The sequence below is a fragment of the Natator depressus genome, chromosome 9, assembly GCF_965152275.1.
Source record: "Natator depressus isolate rNatDep1 chromosome 9, rNatDep2.hap1, whole genome shotgun sequence".
NCBI lineage: Eukaryota > Metazoa > Chordata > Testudines > Cheloniidae > Natator > Natator depressus.
In genome coordinates, this window is record NC_134242.1 from 64,651,231 (window position 1) to 64,673,885 (window position 22,655).

The window sequence follows — 22,655 nt, forward strand, 5'->3', positions numbered from 1 at the left end:
GTGGCTATTGCCCTGGGGAATCTGACAACACCAGATGGCGACAGGTCTGTTGCAAACCACTCTGAGGTTGAGAAGTCCATTGGCAGGGTCATAGCTGTGCAGGATTCAGAAGTAATTAATAGTGTGATCTACCCAGGGGTGGTTGCCATAAGAAAAGTTCCAAATATAATAGCTGTGTTTGAGAGGACAGGGTTTCTGAACAGTGCAGGGCATCCAATACTTGTCCAGAGGAAGGGGCAAGCAAATACATGAACCAAAAAGGTTACTCTTCACATGTCCTGCAAGGCTTGGTGGACCACAGAGGCAGCTTTAGGAATACAAATGTGAGAAACCCTGGAAAGCTTCATGATGCCAGGGTGCAGAGATTGGGATTGTACTTGAAAGGAGAAGAATGGACTTTATTCCCCAGATATACTGCAGTTCTGTATGGTGTATCTGTGCCAACTGTTATTTTTGGGTGCCCCGCACGCCTTGGATCATGAACACCCCCCCCCCCCGCCCTCCCGACATCAATGACCCTGGGAAAAGGGAATTCAGTTACAAACTCAGTAGCTGCGAACAGGGCCGGCCTTAGGGAAAATAGCGCCCTTGGCGAACTTGTATTGTGGGGCCCCTGGCCCCCGCTGCCTCCCCCCCCATTGCCCCAAGCTCTCTTCCATGGCCTCGCACTCCCTGCTTCTTGCCTCTTGACGACCACGTCACCCAACCGTAGGGCCAGCCCTGCCCTGCAGTGTCTCACGGCTGGATGCCACGGTGATGGGCATCATAGTTAACGTCACAGCAGTCACTTTGACACCCCCACCCCCGCTCCGCCAGTGCTACAGGGACCCCCTCATCTGGTTGTTGAGCAGGACAGCCAAAAGGACGTAGCAGGCGGTCTGCCGCACTCTGACAGGGTGCACGGGTGCTGGGGCAGAGTTGTACCTCTCCTGCACCTCCCAGCCTCTCCCACTCAGCACGGCATCCAGCTCCTCTGCCACAGCCCCAGAGGGTCAGCAGCCCAAGGGGATGTGTGGTGACAGGGGAGCCTGGTGACCTGAGCTCAGAAAGGCAGGAGGGAACCCAAAGAGTATATGGTTGAAACTGGTCAAGGTTTCTGGTCAAGGAAAAGGCCGTTCAATCAAAGGTCATGGCAGATGCTGTCTTTGCCTAGATTGTTGCTGGAATTGTTTCGATTTTCTGCATGTGAACTAAGTCATAAAGACATTTGCCTACCCATTTTCCATATGGTAGAGTTCTGCCGCATTGAAAACTAGCAGTGGTTTCTGTAAGCACTTTCCCCATCCCTCGCGTGTATCCTTGGGCCTTTGGATATTCTGAACCTGAAGTGGGGTGGAACAGACTGAAAAATGTTTGTAGTGATCACAGCACCAGACAGTTACGTCATTCAGTTTCATGTGCTGTGAATCATGGGGTCCAATGCTGACCCTGAAAACACCCTCCGTTCCTCATATGTAGGAAGGAGGGGCCACACACAAGTGATGGAAACAATATTTATTAAAAGTACTAGATGGAATGCATACTTAAAATATTTTTTAAAAGAAATGTCAACCACGATTGTTGAAACCATTAAGGGAATGGATCTGTGACCAATGGCCAAACATTTTAATGCCTCTGCACCTGTCCTCGCCTTGCCCTCCCACTGACAAGGGGGGAACAACAGAGGAAAATCACTCTTGGGGAAAGCCGGGAATGTCTCCTGCCATGGGACTTGGGAGGCACGCACTTGGTGGGGTTCAAGGACTTCCACAGCGTCATTGTTCCCCTTCTGGATGCTCAGGGTGGATGCCCCATGAGGGATTTTGGGTGCTGGTAGAGGGTGCGGTCCCAGAGTCATGCTGGTTTCCTTGTCTCTTCCTGGTCACTTGGCCCAGGGCAGAGAGTGGTTTCTAGAAAGAGGGACCTCTGGCTCAGCAGAACCCTGGGTGGCAGTCAGAGGAGGAGGGAAGAGGTTGTGGTTCTTGGACAGGTGCAGTGGTCCTGGCAGCAAATGCACCCCAAACTTGTTTGGCCACCAGTTTTATGAGCCTCTTCATTAGGTAATGCTCCCATTCCATGTGGTGTGCCTCCTGCTTCATGAACCAGTTCATCGAAGTCTCTTCTTGCTGAAGAGCTCAGTCCTCCTATGTCCTGAGGAATTTAAACTACTTGGTTTCTCCTGTCCATCCCTATGAGCAGCTCTTCCAGGGTCCTTTTCCATTTGCCTGTGCTGTCTCTGGGGTGCTGCTGCTGCCCTGCAAATTATCAGTCCTACTTATGGAATTGTGCAACTGCTCAGTATCTTCAAGGATCCCGTGTCAACAGTGGATGGATGATAAATAGCATGGGATACCTTGTTTCTAAAATGATGGTGCTGCAACCTGCTGCAGAAGCCATCCTCACCTTTGTGGAGTTTGGCTGTCTGAGTACCTGTGCAACAAGGAGATGCAAATACGACAGGTAAGATTTGGTGTACTTTGAGGCATGCAGACCTGTGTAGCAACGGAATATCAAGCACATCAGACAACTTCTGAGGGGGAATAGAAAAGTTTCAGCTATCTGCAAATTACTGTGTCTTTTTTATGAGTAAATATAGCCAAAAAGGGTCTTTCATTAGCCATTCAGTAGCTCGTAGTTATATGTAGGGGTTACAGAAGAGTACATGAATATACTTTGTTATTCACACCATGCATTCGTACACAACATTCTACAGCCCTTCTACTAAGAGTCATTACTGTTATATAAGTAGTTTACATGTATTTTCATGATAATTAAAGTTGTATCATGAGCACTTTAGACTTATGTCTTTGGCCAAGCAGATGTCAAAAATATGTTTTATAATTAGAGGGTAGAGCTCTTATTATCTGCCTAAGTTCATTAAAATAGCAGCCAGAAAAAGTTATCAAATCAGTCCATTCTACAAATAATGACAAATATTCTGATGTATTACATAGCACAAACAAGCTCATACTGTTCTGTGACTACAGACTCTTGCTTTAACAGAAGGGAAAACAGTATGGAAAAAGCATAAAATATGTCACCTGGGGCTAAATATTTCCCCAAATATCCAAAACAGTACTATTTTGTGTACATAGTTGCATTATCAATTGTATTTAGAAGCTTTATGCCAATTTTGGTCAAAATTAAACTGTTTCTTTGAGTTATGGCCCTTTTTATGAGTTTATGATTTCTTCTGATTGGATGTCTAATAACGTTTAAACATTACACAGTATAGAAAAGCCTGCATGACTTCCAGCAGGAACACCCACTCTGGTGATGACCACCAGATATGTGCCTAACATGGTAGCAATGACATTTTTCTAGCTGATGGGTTACCCCTTATTGCCCAAAATGGGTATGCGCTGGCAGACTACTTGGTCTTCCAGGGCATCCACAGAGATCTAACATATTTCCATTATGTACCTATGTTCGCGGGTTGGCTGTATGCACTGGACTGGCAGTATTGTCTAGTGGCGAAAGTCCAGTGGTCACCTTGCCTGGTGGCTATAACTCAGGGATTTATCACCTACTGGCGATAGTTGGGTTATGGTAGGGAAACCCGGGCCCCCTTTACTCCATTGGGTTCTGACCCAAGGCACTTTGAAGAAGTAGCTCTTTCACAAGGCCTAAGCATGCTCCCTAAGCCACTGCCTACCAATTTTCCAGTCCCTCTGGCATCATCTCATCTCACAGGGGTTCCTCCTGTGTTCCCCTCTAATCTGTGTTCTGCTCCTGCATCTGTGTTCCAGAGTCTCCTCTGCTGGCAATGGCAAGTCATCACCTTCAACTCCCACCGTCAATGGGCTTCTAGTGGCTCGGCTATGAGGCTCGATCCAAGTGGCTTGGAGTCCCTGCTGACTTGCCAGTGGGAGGCTGTGGCACCCGACTGCTCTCCTCCATGGTCAGTCCAGATTGAGCTGAGCTGCTCTCACTTGGATGTTCCCACTACTGGGAACATGCCAAGCAGAAGTGAGGGGATGCGGCTTCCTGTGTCCAGAGGAAACTCCTTAATCCTTGCCCTACCGGTGAAGCGTTGGTACACCCCATCACAGCCTATCACAGACTCTTAGCTTATGCTCAGATAAATTGGTTAGTCTCTAAGGTGCAACAAATACTCCTTTTCTTTTTAAAGACTCTTAGGTTGCTTTTAAAGAGTTTGCCATCATGATGTCAGCACAGAAGATTTAGTTCTCCATTGCAACATGCTTGATCTGTCACGAGTAATGGGGCAAATCAGGAAGGTGATTCAAATTACCTTGACAGGTAAGTGGTAAAACCAGCATAATTCAAAACCCTGTCTTATCAGATCAGCAATACTTAAAGAACCCCTTTCCCCACAAACCACAAAATCAACTCAGACCTCAACCTGAGACACTAGACAGACCTTGCAGCATGCCCTACTAGCAACCAACTCATTCTCTGATAGACTTACAATGGAAGCAAGTTCAGGAGTGGAGGTTCTCCTGCCAGACTTTGTCGGTGTTTAAACATAAGGATTGTTGACAAGACTGGCTCAGGTAATCTGAACTAGAGAAATGGAGAGCCAACAGTTTTCTCTAAGAGAGCCAGGACCCAAATTATATAGAGAATTACCCTTAAATTGTACCTAGAAACCAACTGGAAGCCAGTATACTAACATAATATGTAAGAAATTCTTCATTAGCTATAGTTGTCAATTGGTCTTCATGAGTAGCCCCACATACAGCAAATGGACAGTAATACAACCTGGATGAGACAAAGGCATGAATCACGATAGTATGGTCTGTATCTGAGATGAAAGGTTATAAATGCTTTACCAGGAGACGATACGGGAAAACAATCTCCCTTGACAACTATCACTGTCTGGGCAGCCAGGAGCAACCATGGGTCTACAGGACACCATACTGAGCACGCTGTTTGCAGAAAGTAGGCAGGCACCCACACTCACATGCAGATCTCACTTTCATCAACTCCTCTTGCTATTTTCTCCACGCTCACCAGCATAATCTGTTCTTCCCAGAATGAGCCTTGACTAGTTCTAAGCCAGCCTCCAGATTTGGCTGGACACTGGGAAAGACCAACACAGCTAGACACTAAGAAGCGGCAATGGAAAGTGAGAGGCACTGTAGAGTTGGTTGATGGTGCTACAGCCTAAACTCTCTCACTACCTACCCTAGCAGGGCTGTGGTCTGGAAAACTTGGTGCTTCTGGGCTGCCAGTGCTTGGAAGAATTTGAGCATTCATTGAAATGGGTTTTATAACTAATTCCTGGATAAGAATGACCGGGCTTTGCACCTCATTGGCTGCTGCAGTGATAGCAAATCATTGTCAGGAAGACAAATGGCACAGCATCTGGTTGGCTCAGTTTCAATCCATGGAAATCCCAGAGGCTATTGGTCAGTTGTGCATTGGCCCAGGAGTGGAGTACCACAGTGTTCTGTTCAGTCAACCCTCCTTCAGTGTGTGTTTGAAGCTGCTAGTGGAGATAATTTGGGGAGTGGTGCCATCTGAATGGCCACTCTCTACTCCTAGGGCTCACCTCCTCATTGGCCAACACTTTATACCTTCACTAATGCAAAATGCTGCCATTCTCTTGGAGTAGAATTTATACCTGTTGCACAAGATGCAGGCCAGTGATGAGGTGGACCTTATGTCTAGCTGAGATTGAGGCCCGGATGATGGCTAGTTGGCTGAGTTTCCATACGGGCACGACGGAGGTGATGCTATTTGGATGGTGGAAAGCCTACATGTTGCATAGGGAAGATGACAGAACAGAACCCAGCTGTATCCCACATCAGAATGAGTGTAGTGTTTTATCATCTTGCCCTGGGAGTTCTTCTTGCTTCTGAGTAACAGCCGTGTTAGTCTGTATTCGCAAAAAGAAAAGGAGTACTTGTGGCACCTTAGAGACTAAACAATTTATTTGAGCATGAGCTTTCGTGAGCTACAGCTCACTTCAGCGGATGCATACTGTGGAAACTGCAGAAGACATTATATACACAGAGACCATGAAACAATACCTCCTCCCACCCCACTCTCCTGCTGGTAATAGCTTATCTAAAGTGATCATCAAGTTGGGCCATTTCCAGCACAAATCCAGGTTTTCTCACCCTCCGCCCCCCCCCCACACAAACTCACTCTCCTGCTGGTAATAGCCCATCCAAAGTGACCACTCTCTTTACAATGTGTATGATAATCAAGGTGGGCCATTTCCAGCACAAATCCAGGTTTTCTCACTCCCCCACCCCCCTCCAAAAACCACACACACAAACTCATTCTCCTGCTGGTAATAGCTTATCCAAAGTGACCACTCTCCTCACAATGTGTATGAAAATCAAGGTGGGCCATTTCCAGCACAAATACAGGTTTTCTCACCCCCCCTTTCCCAAAAAAACACACACACACAAACTCACTCTCCTGCTGGTAATAGCTTATCCAAAGTGACCACTGTCCCTACAATGTGCATGATAATCAAGGTGGGCCATTTCCAGCACAAATCCAGGTTTTCTCACCCCCCCACCCCCATACACACACAAACTCACTCTCCTGCTGGTAATAGCTCATCCAAAGTGACCACTCCCCCTACAATGTGCATGATAATCAAGGTGGGCCATTTCCAGCACAAATCCAGGTTTTCTCACCCCCCCACCCCCATACACACACAAACTCACTCTCCTGCTGGCAATAGCTCATCCAAACTGACCACTCTCCTTACAATGTGCATGATAAGGATAATAATAATGATAATGTGCATTGTAAGGAGAGTGGTCAGTTTGGATGAGCTATTGCCAGCAGGAGAGTGAGTTTGTGTGTGTGTGGGGGGGGGGGCGGAGGGTGAGAAAACCTGGATTTGTGCTGGAAATGGTCCAACTTGATGATCACTTTAGATAAGCTATTACCAGCAGGAGAGTGGGGTGGGAGGAGGTATTGTTTCATGGTCTCTGTGTATATAATGTCTTCTGCAGTTTCCACAGTATGCATCCGATGAAGTGAGCTGTAGCTCACGAAAGCTCATGCTCAAATAAATTGGTTAGTCTCTAAGGTGCCACAAGTACTCCTTTTCTTCTTGCTTCTGTATCACACTGTTAAGTAGTTCAGCCAAGGTGGCATTTTTCCATCTGCATAAAGTGCTTGCAACAGCGTGAAGTTTGTTTTTATTGTCCTGATTTAGGGGACTGTCCGTAAATATTTGTCTTTTGACCCATAGTGCTACACCCAAAACGATGAATTAGTAAAATAAGCAGGGTGTTATCTACCTGTATACACATCTACCTATGCCAAACAAAATTAAACCATGTTTGAAAGGGTAAAAACTAATGATAGGTTATTTGACTCTAAACTTGGCCCAAAACCAACTCAAAATTTTATTGAAGTTTGCAAGTGTTTGGTAGTGTCTTTTTTTGTGCACACATGCATGTGTGCATGCATATGTAAAACCATTGGTAGATATTTAGTTTCATCTACTTCTTAAAAAAAATTCTTTCTAATGTAGATGAGACTTTGCAGAGGGAGTATCAAGTAGAAGTGCCAGACCAATGCTGAGAAATTGTTTTTACTCAGCTGCCAGGGACTGGCGTGCAAGAGTATTTCCAGTACAGTGAGTAGATACAGCTTGTTACCTACGATGAGTTCAATGGAACAAGAATAGTACCCTCAGTACATCCAGTCATGTAGTTAAACATTTAAACCATAACCGAACCTCTGGCTAGTTCAAAGCTCCATAACCTGCCCCCGCAATCATTTACAATACAGTTCAGTAAGTAGCACAGCTAAATACTCATGCCGGTAATTGACAGCGTTCATTAATAGTGGCTGGAAGCATCACCAGTTACTACACAGTGGTATTTTTCTGTTTCTCTCTCTCTTTTTTTAGGTGCTTATATCACTCCACCATAGTAGGGTCTGCAATACCAACGTTACTATATTTCCTTTTCAAAGTACAAGGGGATATATGATATGTCAATTTCTACTCTATGGTAGCAGTTGACAAATGGTGACATTTATATGGTGACCGCTGTACCTGCCCCTGAAGTGTGATAGAATACTGATAATCTCCTTATTACCCATGCTAGTGATACTATTTGATATTTTATTTAACTCAGAATGGATCAGCCACACAACGCACTGAAATATACATATCTGCAACTGCTCGCCTGATGGTCTCTTGAGTAGTATAAAGATTTCTCATGCAGTGTTTGGCTAATGCTAAATACTGTGAAGTGCCAGCAAAGCAGTTCTTGCAATTGCCCAAGCAATAAATGACAGAATCGTATAATATCCAAAGAGATACAGGCAAGGGAACAGTTGGTAGTAGTTTTGAAAATATCAGCAAGGTTTTAACTCTCATTGGTATGCTCTACTATATTAATATTGGGTAACATTTTCAAACATGCTTAAATGCTCTTAAGTCACTTAGTTGACGCTGAAAATCTTCCATTTAGCTTTTGAAATGCTGTACTATGGGTTCCCTGCCGCAGCATCCTAGATAGCTCCATGTCAGCTCTCCTCTTCAATCTCCATAATAACCCTTGCGCCTCCTTCACACTGCTCTTAGCTACAGCCATTGTGTCAGCAGCATGCACATCGATTTCATTACCTGGAGTTAGTGATAGTGACAGACTACGAATCCTCCTCTTCTGGTATCAGACTTAGCAGCAGCATCCTCTTTGTGGATGTCCTTCCCAACCCTCTAGTTCTGACACATTGACACAATGCACATCACATTGACACATCTGATCACTGCTGGGTTTCCACCATTAGATTTAATTGATCAGAGAGAATTTTTTGGATAGCACTGCCCCAAAACTTTGCAGGTTGGGAGGTGGGTATTATTTAGAAATGTATGTGGCCTTTTTCCCTGTGCCAGGCCTCAGGAATGTCGGATAATGAAACAGAGAGGCAATGCTGCAAGATACGACCATTATCAAATAATAATGTCATTTGCAGGCAATAAAGGCTGAGAGAATTCCATTAGCCCAGGGATCTGAAGCCATCTGTCAGGAAAGCACTATCAGAAGATACTATGCAACAACCGAAGTGTGATCTTTCTTGGGGGCCTCTTCTCCTTGCACAACTGAAAAATATTGTATTGTGACGCTTAAAAAATCAACTGCAGTAAAAACTAACTAGTTTTAGCTGTAACAAAGAAAATTCCAGAAGGGGGGACTGTTAGCATAGGGGACTGTAGGGCTTTTCATCCCTGGCACACAAACATACACACAAGCCTTCTGACAACCCCTAGCCATTTGCAACCAGCCAGGTATAAACCAGAGCAGCCCTGAGGCTGATCTACTTTGTGTTGAGGCGTCACTCAGAGAGTGACGGCCCCAGGATCAAGACAACATAAAGCCACCTTTGCAATGTCTCCACAAGCTGTGCTGGATGTACCATGGCCAGTCTCCAGAATCTGGCTTTTTGGGGACCAACTTCAGGTAAAGCGTTACAGATTCAAAATGTCTTTGAAAACACCCTTTTAATTTGCAGAAGAAATTCATACTCATATCAGGGCAATTTTAAGTCAAATATCACACAGAGCTCTGCTCTCTAAAGACTCGCAGGTCTGCTAGCTGCTGTTCATGGAAGGAAATCCAAATGGAACTCTGTTTTCCTGATCCGTCAGTTAGTCTGTGGAGCCATGGATTCCTAATGCACCCATCACTGCAGTATCTAGGTGGCAAATAACCACAGGATAGACTGCCAGAGGAGGCCTTTTATGAATTAAACTTGTTATCTGAAGAGAATGATCTCTTAACATAACTTTACTGTTACTGCTTGCTAGTTTTATTTTTATTACACATCTTTGTTTTACCACTCTTGTTGTTTGTGCTCATTTTTTTTAATCACATTGTTCTGTTCCTGCTTCAGAATTATTCTCAATGTATTTGCACTTTTTCTGTACACAGTTGCACTTTTTTGTGGTTCAGTTATTTTAATTCTGCGTTTTATTTTAAGTACATTGTTTTATTACATCACTTGTTAATTGTACAATTATCACTCTGTTCCCGCTTTATTTTGCAGCACACAGCAGCCTTCAAGTGTTAGAGCAATGTGCCACTGACAGAAAAAAAATAATGCCTACAGACCCAAAGATGCATTGTAGACAATTGTGTTATCTAATTATATGTTGTTTGGCAAATAGAAAAAAATTAGCTTGTTTCACAGTATTGAAAGGGTGTTCAAAATTTGCCACACGATCTCTCCATCCCATGAGCCCTATTTCACACCACAGATAATAGCAGGCCAAATTCATAGGTGGGATAAGTTACATGTGGGCAGTTCAGCAGAAGGTGCTGTAATTTGTAGAGAGCAGACGTGTGAGACCATCGAAGAAAACCAACCATCAGGAGTGGGTATAAATGTACAGGCTAAAAGGAGCCTTCTTTAATCTATACCTTCTAACACTCTCCTGCTGGCTGGTTTTCTTGCTGCAATCCCACCCTTCCATCCTTTAAGTGCATTTTATTCTCTCACGAGCTTACTGGTACGTGGCTTTCGTTACATTTATGTCCACCCTGGATTTAGCCCAAGGGCTCAGGGCCACCCACACCTTGTGCCCTGCATGACCTGGTGATGAGAATGAAATTATATTTGTGTCACAATGACAACACCATTAACAAGCTATTTAAATTGTGGATGTTCCTTATCCTTGCAACTCCTGGCTCTTATAGTCGAGGAGACCAAAGGACCCATCCACCACTGTAAGCTCATAACCTGTTTCCCTTTCAAAAATCCTTCCCACCAAAGCTTCCTTGGGCAGCATGAGTGATAAATTATGTCTAGTGAGGGAGGATTATCATGTTTCAGCCAAAAGTTTACATGCTTATTCAAACCTTCCCTAATTCTCTTGGACTGGAGGTTTCACTAAGACATAGGCTTTCTTGTGGTGTTTCAGCAACTCTGCTTCTAGCCCAAAGCCAGGACCTGCAGAGAGCTGAGGTAACAGCATCGCTTTTTTCAAACCTGAAAATATGCTTTAAAATTTGGGTGATGGTTTGGGCCAGTTCTTCTGCTATCTTAACCAAAGTGGGGAACACATTTCCAGTTGCTTCACCATTTTGAAGCTGCTGGGCCAAGTTCTCTTCTCATTTGTACCACTTTAAATCTGGAGCAACTCCATCAATTTCAGTGGGATTATTTGAGATTTATATCAATCGATTCTGGAGCCTAATCCAAATGGGAATCTGTCCGATCAACTTCAATGGGCTTTGGATCAGGACCTTAGTGCAGAATATGCCCCCACTGAGTCCAACTCTAAAGTAAAAGGGAACATTAAAAAAATCAACAAGTAACACCACACTATGTGGTATTGTTGGGCAGATTTGTTAGTGCAGTCAGAACCATGTTAAACACCTTAACTACAGGCTTCGGAACAGTCATACATATATACCGGGAAGCATAAACATGGGTAAATCAACACCACTCTGGATGTGGACTTTACAGTTAAATTAGCTGTGTCTTCAGTTCAGGAGCTCAGTGATGCTCCTGATCTGAAGCACATGTGTTAACAAAAATAATCTGGATAATCTTTGCCGGAAACTGGGAATGGGCAACAGGGGATGGATCACTTGATGATTACCTGTTCCGTTCATTCGCTCTGGGGCACCTGGCATTGACCCCTATCAGACGACAGGATACTGGGCTAGATGGACCTTTAGTCTGACCAAGCATGGCTGTTCTTATGCATATGAATTCAATAGTGGGGAACAGATTAAGTTGAAAGGGCAAGGCAAGATGGCATGCTCCTAGCAGAAGTGGGATGGCTGGTGAGCCTTACTCCAACTGCATCTCCTGTGAGAGGTATAGAAGACAAGATAAAGAAGATCTATTGCAAAATATATGGGATGAAGTTCTGGTCAGTTACACTGGTGTAAGCCCATAGTAGTTCCACTGACTTCAGTGGAATTTCTCTGGTTACATCAATGCTAGAGAGAAGAGAAGTTTGCCTGTGGAGACTACTTATGAACCATATTGATAGGTCTGACACTATTGGAGGGCAATATGTAATACTTGTGGGAATGACTACTGTTCAGTGAAGTCAATCTTTGGTATAGTTGAGTTCTGTTCTGTGCTTTGGGTATACTTTGTGTCTATCTAATAACAAGACAATGGAACATGCTTGGAGGGTTAAAACTTGTATGTACCAAATTCCTAGCTGAATACTCTGGGATGTATTTTGAAATTGCATGGTGTATATCAGGACTGAATTTGGCCCTTTTTGTTGCTAAACTCCTAGGCTCTCATTTTTTAAAATGTCTCAGCTAGGCTTCCCACTTTCCACCCACAAATAATTGCAAGTGCCAGGTTACTGGCTCCATTGTGAGCGCAAATGATGTCTAACTGCTTGATTTGAAGCCACAACCCCATAGATGTCTACAGGCCCCCATCTGCATGCTCAGCATTTTCTCCCACAATTATTTGCAGGTACAAAATGAGAAGCCAGTTTTAAAAACAAGGGTCTGATTCTGATGTTACTCACACCGGTCTGACACTGATGTAACTCCATTGCCATCAGTAGCGTTACTTCTGATTTGTACTAGTGCAAGTGGCACACAATCAGGTACACGGCCCTTTTTACATATACACAGACATATACATATACAGAAATAAAAGCCATAATGTTATACTTTTATTTGTCATGTAAGGCACCCTGAAAGCTGGTTTAAGATACTCAGCTCTGCAATTTGCTGCTCATATAACGCACTACAGGTATTCCTTGGTGTTCCTGATTACGTAAAGGTTTCATTTGCAAACCCATCTGTATATTAATTTAGAAGGGTTGTGTGAGCTGGCTGCTGTATCTTTTTTTGTTAACAAGAAACCAACAGTTTGTGACCCATTTATAGAATGAACCTGAATGAAGACTGGAAATACTGAGATTCACCATATAACCCTCAGTATCTCATTCGTTTTACAGTAATTTAATGCTAGCTGAACACAGTAGTCAACCTCTTTTACTCCTGCTTCCAGGGTAGAACAGCAGGGATGACAAACCTTATTCTTTCCTTCAGGAACAGCACACAGCAGTGAGAGAGTCCAGAGTTGTACCCTAGGAGAGTGTGGGCTGGGGTGGCTCTGAGCAATTCTGATGACTGGATTTTGTTTTGTAGACAAGAAAACCACAGAAATTGCATATTGCACTAAAGCCTGGATTCCCCCCCCACCCCCCCCCGCTCAAGTCTAGAAAGTTTTAAGAACCATGAACCACCAATACACAAAGGATTACAAAATAAGGGCCTGATCCAAAGCCCATTGACGTCAACAGGAGTTTCTCCACTGACACCAGTACGCTTTGGATTGACCATAAAAGACAGACAATGCCATTGGGGCAAGACTGAAATAAACTAGAAGTGGATTAATGAGCATAAGGGATTTCTTTTTTAACGAAAAATTTACACCAAGTCTACACCTTTCACCAGTAGGTTTCTTGCCCTAATTCACCCTGGGTCAGTAGTGACCAAAAATGGCTGTTGGGCTTCTGTCTATTAAAGGAGATGGCTGACTCCATCCATTATCTAGGGGGAGAAGAGTTCCTGTCACTTATGACAATGTCATAGAAGCACAGAAATGTAGGGCTTGAACGGACCTCAAAAAGTCATCTAGCCTAGTCCCTTTCATGGAAACAGGACCAAGTATACCTAGACCATCCCTGACAGGTGTTTTTCTAACTTCTTAAAAACCGCAAAAGACAGGGATTCCACAACTTCCCTTGAAAGCCTATTCCAGAACTTAACTATCCTTATAGTTAAAAAGGGTTTCGTAATATCTAACCTAACTCTCCCGTGCTGCTAATTAAGATGATTATTTCTTGTCCTGCCTTCAGTGGACAAACAATTGATCAAAGTCCTCCTTGTAACAGCCCTTAACATATCTGAAGACTGTGATCAGGTCCCCGCTCAGTCTTCTTTGCTCAAGTCTAAACACGCCCAGTTTTTTAACCTTTCCACGTAGGTCAGGTTTTCTAAACCTTTTATCATTTTTGTTGCTCACTTCTTAAACTCTCTCCAGTTTTTCCACATCTTTCTTAAAGCGTGCCCCAAACTGGACACAATACTCCAGCTGTGATCTCACCAATGCCAAACAGACCAGGACAATTACCTCCCAGGTCTTACATATGACATTCCTGTTAGTACACCACAGAATGATATTAGGCTTTTTTTGCAACTGCATCACATTATTGACTCTTATTAAATTTGTGATCCACTACACCCTTTTCAGTAGTACTACAACCTACCCAGTTATTCCTCATTTTGTAGTTGTGCATTGATTTTTCCTTCCTAAGTGTAGTATTTTGCACTGGTCTTTATTGTATTTCATCTTGTTGATTTCAGACCAATTCTGCAATTTGTCAAGATTGTTTTGAAATCTAATCCTGGCCTCGTAAGTGCTAGCAATCCCTCCCTGCTTGATGTCATCCTCAGATTTGATAAGCATACTCTCCACTCCCTTACCCAAATCATTAATGAAAATGCTGAATAGTACCAGACCCAGGACAGACCGCATGCAGGACCCCACTTAGGGTGTCCCGATGTCCCGATTTGATAGGGGCAGTCCTGATTTTTGGGTCTTTTTCTTATATAGGCTCCTATTATCCTCCACCTCCGTCCTGATTTTTCACATCTGCTGTCTGGTCACTCTAATCCCACTAGCTACATCCTCCCAGTTTGACGTGAACCATTGATAACTGCTCTTTAAATAGGGTCTTTCAACCAGTTTTGCACCAACCCTATAGTAATTTCATCTAGACCACATTTCCCTAGTTTGCTTATGGGGATGTCATGTGGGACTAGAGCCTTACTAAAATCAAAACAGGACTTGATGACCTCTCAAGGTCCCTTCCAGTCCTATGATTCTGTGATATATCCCATCTGCAGCTTCCCACTATTCACTAGGTCAGCAGCCCTGTCAAAGAAATTTGGTCCCTATTAATTATTTAGGAGAAAGGACAAGGAAGAAATGGGCATGGAGGACAAACGACCTTCTTCCCTCCTTGCGATGGTCCTTTTAGGTCAGGGTGAAGGCACAATACCTGGAGTTGCGACCTCCTCTGGCCATGCCATTCCTGCTGGATGGATAAATGGCTTTTGTTGCAGGGGCTGTGAGTTCATTCCTTAGCATCAACACTAAAAAAGTTGTTTTTTTTTTTTAAAAATCATTAACGAAAGCAGTTCTTGACATTTTAATCCTGATTGCATCTGCTATTGCTGCCACAAAATGAAACATGGAGTAAGTGTCAGCCCTGAAGCAGCCGTGCTTTGAGCTTATGGCATAGAGCAGATTGGGGAAAATAAAACAACTCCACTTATCCACAGACAGTACATAAGGCTGTATTAGTTTTGTAATGATCAGCAATCTCACAGAAAGCATGCAAATGACTATTTACTATGGACATCATACAGTCTTCTTGTAAATCACGAAATTCAAGCTCTGAGGTCCCTGTGGTTTCACCTCATTCAAGGACTGAGTAAAACATAGGGCCAGATTGTGTGCGGCTGTGCTGTGGATGAACGAGAGGAGGAAAGAGGATTGTGCTGTTCTCCTTGACATGGAAAATTTGAATCGAGCAATGACATTCCTTTTAGTTAACGTGGCATAACACAGCAACCAGAGCCTGCTGCAAGCTGCAGTCTGCCACCATCTGTTCTGCTCTCTACAGTCCAAAGCCCTGCCTTCCAAAATGGAGGATGACCATTGGTCTCTGCAGTCACACCCCACATGCTGACTCAAGACTGACAGCTACTCCAAACAGGCACAATGGCCTTCCTCACTTGCTGCTCTGCACAGTGGCCAGGTGTAGTCCCGGACCCTCTGCTCTCCCAAGCCAGCTGCTCAGCCAGTGCAGTAGATCAGGGATGACTGAGGCAGGTGTTAATATAACATATTCATTTCACTAACAACTAAGTAAACATAGGAATGATACTGCTGTAATCTATCCTGGGTGTGTTCTCCACCCCAGTCGCTGCGACTCACTCCCGTCTCTGTGGGTGAATCAACAGGAAGTGTGGCATTGCCTAGTGTCCGGCAGGATGTGTGGCTTCCTGTTGAAGCTTACCCCTTTATAGCACACTTCTTAGAAGGTAGGGCCATGGATTTGCATTCCTTGTCACTGTCTGCTGGGCATGCATGGGGAACTCCTTCAGATGTGTATTAGCTGGTGCACTTCCCTTTCCTCCTGGTGAGCTCCAGGTGGAATTCTGTATTCCTGAGGAATAACTCATTCCTGTGCTTTTTCTAGGGGTGCATATGTGTAACGGGGAATTCTGAAGAAAATGGAGTTGCACTGGTGAATTAAGGGAAAATTTGCCCAGCAGAACTTTGTAACTAGTGCTGGTGAGTTGGAAGGAAAAAGTTGAGCTTGACTTTCAGATCCCAGACTGAATTTGTGTGGCTCACAGTTAGAAAAAAAAAAAGACTATTTTTTTACAACAGAGCTAATTAGAGCTGAAGTCGTTGAGACTAAATAGGGGGCTCCACAAGGTCATTTTTAGAGAATAATTTTCAGTGCAGAGTCATACTAAAATTTGTGGAAAATCATTAAAGTCTCAAATATATATTATAGAAATGGGAGACAATTAACCTCTTTTCCAAAGGAAAGCAAGCGTATCCAGAAACATATGTAGCAGAAGTTCCAGGTTTTCCTAAGGGCAAGTGGTAAATGGTACCTTGGCATTTATCCAAATAAAAAACATAGAGGTTATCAAGGAGTTGGAAATACTATACCTTTGTAAGTGATTATTTGTCTGTTTCCAGCTATTGCCAGTTATTTCTATTAAATTAAAATTGTTCAGTGCAGGAGACTGGACTAGACGATCTATTGGGGGTCCCTTCCAGCCCTACATTTCTATGATTTCTGTGCTCTATTTCCTCCCCCATTAACAATTGGTTTGGTGGAATCCTTCAGAAAAAGCAAACAGCAATATGGAATTCCTAGGAGGACACCTATTTTGTGTCGGAGACTGAAAAGGTTGCCAGTGCTGACAAACCTCTTACTGAAGTCAGGTTTCAGAGTAACAGCCGTGTTAGTCTGTATTCGCAAAAAGAAAAGGAGTACTTGTAAATTGGTTAGTCTCTAAGGTGCCACAAGTACTCCTTTTCTTTTTACTGAAGTCAGTAAGCCTAAAATTTGACCTATAGTAGCCAACAGTGAAAAGAAGAGAGTCCATTTGTGCAGATGATATAAGTCCCAGGGATCATGTCCAAGATGTTCACATTATGACCCTTGCTAATCTCCCATTGCAGCTAACAATGCAGCAGACCAACTCTGACAATATGCACTGGGACCACAATAGAAGACAGACACAGATGTCAACATGAATGACCCCTTTCAGGTACTCAGCCAAAGAGGGCACTAAAAATAGTCTCTCCAGAGAAGGCTGACATTCTTTCTGGCATGAAAGAAGACATTACATGCTGCAAGAGACACACAGAGAAAAAACAGCACTAAATATCCATGGCACCATATTGCTACAAACATTGAAAGCAACATCTATGGCAGCATGATACTTATACATGACCAAAGACTGGTGGAAAATACTTCTGTGAAACACCATGGCCCAGTGGAACTTATTGGGCATGGGGAAATGCTTATGAAAGAGATTGGAAAGCAGTGGTGCAACTGCTGGAGGGAGCTGATTGAACCAAAATTGTGCCAAAATAGCAAAAGAGTATGGGCCACCATTCGCACGGTGAACCGGGATAGACAGCAGCCAAAGCTCATTGTCACAGTCTCTCCCCACCAAGTGGCACATCAACTCATCCTAAATGGTTAAGGCTAAGAGTTTGTCACAGATATTTTTAGTAAAAGTAATGGACAGGTCATGGCCAACAAACAAAATTCACAGAAGCCCATGACCTGTCCCTGAATTTCACTAAAGATATCCCTGACAAAATGCGGAGGGAGGTGGGTTCAGCACCCACTGCTTCTGGGGCTCCGGGGTCCCCCACCCCTGCAGTGCGTGGGAGCTCTACGGTCCCCCCTGCATGGTGACTGCGCAACTCTGGGGGCTGGGGAGGGTGGGCACTGCCTGCAGCAGCAGGGAGCTCCGGGGGGGTTCCCTGCCACCTGCGGTGAGTGGGAGGCTCCAGGGTCCCCCACCGCCCACAGGAGCTGGACTGCTGTGGGGACCCCTCACCCCCTGCCATGGCTGGCAGCTCCAGGGTCCCCCTGCCATGGCTGGCAGCTCCGGGGTCCTCCTGCCATGGCTGGGAGCCCCAGGGGTCCCCTGCCGCCCACCGCGGCTCGGCAGCTGTGGGGGGTCCCTCCACCAGGGTGGGGGCTAGGAGCTGCGGGATTTCCCCCACACAGGGCAGGGGCTGGGAGCTATGGGGGGGCCAGCTGAGAGTTCCAGCCCTGGGGCAGAAAATGTCATGGAGGTCTCTGGAAGTCACGGAGTCCATGACTTCCGTGACCTCTGTGACATAATCGTAGCCTTATAAATGGTAAATCAGCCCATAAAACAAAGTGCAGAACAAAACTAACCAAGCAGGAACTTCACTCATTCCTCAGAGAAAGCAACAAGCAGCTCAGCATGGAGGAGCTGACAATAGCTATGAACACCCTGAAATGTGGAAGGCAGCTGGACTTGGTGGTATACCTAATGAACTATTACTTGACTTCAGGATGAGAGCAAAGATGTGGCTGCTTGACTTCTTTAACTGTTGCATAGAGTCAGAGAAACACAGAAAAGCAGGCTCTGGAGACAGGCCAAAGTGGCTGCAATGCTCAAACCCCTTAAAGACCCTAACTCTGCAAAGAGTTACCATCCCATATCCTTACTCTGTTTAACCTACAAGCTATAATGGGTACAACAGTGCCGCTAGTGGAAGGGCAGTTGACTGATGACTGTAACCCGTCTGCCAGATGGAGTTGGCAGCAACAAGGGCTGGGTTCAATATCTAGGGGTTTCTCTTAACAATACAATAAAGAATGAGCTCGAGCTCCCACGCAGCAATCTGGGAAAACTAAATACCACCACTGGGCTCCTCTAAGCATAATACTTCCCCTCTCACAATGAGTCTGTGTATAACAAAAGAAAGCTTTTAATAAAAGGAAAAAAGGGACCTAGCATTAATTTGGGAAAACACCACAACCACAATTCAAAAGCATGTGACCACCAACAAACACCCACCCTACAGTGTGTTGGGCAGTATCCTTTGCCTCAGTTTCCCACTTTGGGTTGTGCAAATCTGACCAATGTTTCTTTACCATGCCACTCCCCTCAATCAGGGCAAGATAAGTACATTCTGCTGCCCTTTACTCACACAATAAGGATATCAACATTTCATTAGAGCACAGCAAGAAGCTGAAAAAGAAAGTGAACTCCAGGAATTGTGCATTCCAGAGACTGGTCACGACAAAATGGGGAGCGGATTCCCAAAACACTCCAAGCAACCAGCTTTGCTCTGTGTTACTCAAATACAGAGTGCTGTGCCCCAGTATGGTCAGACTCACTCCAGGCATACAAAATTGTTACTGAGCTCAAAACAGTCCTGTAGGGTCGTCACAGGGACTAAGGCCTTGGCTACACTTGCACGTTATACCGCAATAAAGCTGCCCAGAGCGCTCTAACTCACTCCCCGTCCACACTGGCAAGGCACGTAGAGTGCTCTGACTCCCTGGCTAGAGCGCTGTTGGTCCTCCACCTCCCCGAGAGGGATAAGGTTTGCTGCGCATTGGGTGAGACGCTACAGTGTCAGTGTGAACGAGGAGTTCCGTTACAGTGCTCTGACTGCCCTCCGGAAAGGTCCCATAATCCCATTAACTGAAGTGGCCTCTCTTGCCTTTGTTGTGAACTCTGGCAGGAATGGGGAAGTGGCCCTTTTAAAGCTCCATTTCGGAGTGCCAGCTGCTTATCAGCTCCCAGAAAAAATCAAACAGCTAATGTTTGCTTTGAGTGAGTAACAGACAGGCGGGGGAGGGAGGGGGGGTCTGTACTTACAAGACAGCATGCTGACACACTCTCAGAACCCCCAAAACACACTCTCTCTCCCCCCACATACACACAACACACTCCACCCCACCCCCTCCCCATTTGAAAAGCACGTTGCAGCCACTTGAACGCTGGGATAGCTGTCCATAATGCACCGCTCCCAATGCAGCTGTAAGTGCTGCAAATGTGGCCATGCCAGCGCGCTTTCAGCTGTCAGTGTGGACCGACTGGAGCGCTTTCCCTACTGCGCTATACGAAGGCTGGTTTAACCAAAAGCGCTCTACATCGGCAAGTGTAGCCAAGCCCTAAGAAACCAACTCCCACTCGGTCGCCATACTGACTCATGCACTTGCACCACCATCATCTGCCTTCAGTAAAAAGGGAGAGACTAAAAAAAACCAGAGTGCATGAGGCAAGACATCCAGTCTGGACAATACATTCCACCCCTAAGAGGTTGAAGTCCTCCAGAAAGAGATTTGCCTCTGAAAATCCCTTACACAAACAAAACACAACTGTGGAAGGCTACAGAGTAACAAAATGGCAGGAAATATCTATGACCTTGGCGAAACTGATTCCTTCATAACAACTCCACCCAGGCACTCACCTCAAACGAAAACAATGGCATTCTCTAAATTGAGCGAGAGCTGAGCTGGCAAAGGTGACAGTGTGATCAAGTGGAAGCTGAGGAATGACTCCAAGCGTGAAGGTGGAGAGACTAGGCAAACGCTTGAACACTGCCTGATGCAGAACCACGTCAACATCTTGTGCTCCTGAGGAACTATTGGAAGTAAGTGACAACAGCAGATGTTGGCTAGGGTTTTGAAGTGACAAGCTGTGATGACGATGGTAAAGTCCTTCACAGAATCTTCTTTCCAGTTATTAAGACCAATTTACCACCTTCTTTCATGACTTCTACTTTGCGTGCATGCAAGTCCGCAGTGTTCAGGAGGATACTGACTACTAGCTTGATTCAGAGCCCATTAAGGTCAATGGTAGTCTTGAATGAACTTTAGATCAGACACTGTGGGTCTATTTTTCCAAGGTGCTGAGCAGCCAACACTTCAGTTGAATTCAATGGGATTTGGGTGCTTAGCACTTCTGAAAATCCAAGCCCATATTACTAAAGTAACTACTGAAAAGGGAAACAGGTCTAATCTCTTGCAGTCCTGGCATCCTTACATACCCCCCAACTTTGAAAAACCTGGAAGGGTGCTCAACGAATACAAGATGGAGTTCATGTTTTATAAAAACAATTAGGAGTCTGGTGGTACCTTAAAGACTAACAGATTTATTTGGGCATAAGCTTTCGTGGGTAAAAAACCCACTTCTTCAAAGAAGTGGGTTTTTTATGCATGAAAGCTTATGCCGAAATAAATCTGTTAGTCTTTAAGGTGCCACCGGATTCCTCATTGTTTTTGTGGATACAGACTAGCACAGCTACTCCTCTGATACTTGATACCGTGTTTTATAGTAAACCCAAGAAGATTTTGGGGCTGCACACATGTTGGAAACAAATACTTATGACTACAGCTGGTTGGAAATATTCCGACAAAACAAATTTTCATCAAATTTACGGATTTATCTAAAATTGAAACATCCTGTGGAGATGGTTTGATTTTGACAAAGTTCCTCTGAAACCTGCCGGTTTTTTGCAAGCTCTGCCTTTTTTGCAACTGGCGTGGTGGGCTGCTGGGGAGCTTGAGCTTCCAGGATATTAAGCTCTGGGGCAGCCAGCCAGGTGCATTGTCTTGGGGGCATCCAGGGTCCATGGTGTTGGGGCAGGCAGACTGCTTCCGAGTTGGGTATCTCAGGGTTTCCAGGTTCTGGGTAGTCAGTGAGGTGGACTGCACAGAGTTCTAGACCTCAGCGACTTCCCTTTCATGGAGAATTTGAGGAGTTTGTTCCTAGTCGGAACAAATACTGACATCCTCTGTGAAATGGAACTACCTTTCTCTGAACAATTCTACTCATGGCATGGAGGATGGGGAATTAGTGGGGGTCTACTGTATGACACTGCAGTTCATAACTACTACAGCCAGGGGAGGAGTGTGGGGACTAAAGAAGGTAGATGGTGAGACATCAAACTAATATTCACAAACCAAAGCAGCTGTGGTTACCCACTAAGAATATGCTTCTACAAGGATATTACTCTGCTTTCACACGCATACTGGTGTGAAACCAGGAGTAACTTCACTAGTGTGGATGGAGTTACTCTGGTGTAATAACAATATAAAGAGAGGAAAAGGTTCCCAATGTGGTTGGTTTTTTTTTCTTTCAAACAAATCTGTACACATGTCACACAGATAGATGTGTGAATAGTAAATTATTCCATTCATTTCTTATTCTTGATGAACAGTAAATTGGTCTAATAACATTTAGTGTTCTATTCATTGATTGTCAGAGGGAGATTAGAGGCAAATAGCTTTTAAGTCTTTCCAGCTGCAAACATTAGGCTTGTCTAAAGTTCTGATTTTTGACTGTAATTGTCTCTGAATCTCTTCTCTGACATATCCTTCCCCTGCCATCCTCCGGCTCAGATGCACTTATCCGTGCCCTCAAAAATACATCATAATGATAACATGCTGTTGTGCTCATGTAGCACCTTCCATCCAAGGATCTCAATGCTCTTTATAATTATTAATTCATTTTTGCAACTCCCTTTGGGAGATAGATAAGCATTGTGACCTCCATTTTACAGATAGGAGAAACTTAGACACCTAGACAATAAGAGCAACATTTTCAGAAGTGGCCAGTGATTCTAAGTGCCTCCAT

At 44.5% G+C, this 22,655-nt stretch overlaps 1 long non-coding RNA gene across 1 annotated transcript in view; it reads right to left on the reverse strand.

Annotated features, from left to right (window-relative positions):
- Positions 1-1,683: 1,683 nt before the first annotated feature.
- The window catches only part of LOC141994225 (uncharacterized), a 307,753-nt gene continuing 286,781 nt past the window's right edge, over positions 1,684-22,655 (reverse strand). The window contains exon 5 of the long non-coding RNA XR_012641044.1: positions 1,684-2,409. This is a non-coding gene — a long non-coding RNA (uncharacterized LOC141994225). The remainder of the gene's footprint in view (positions 2,410-22,655) is intronic.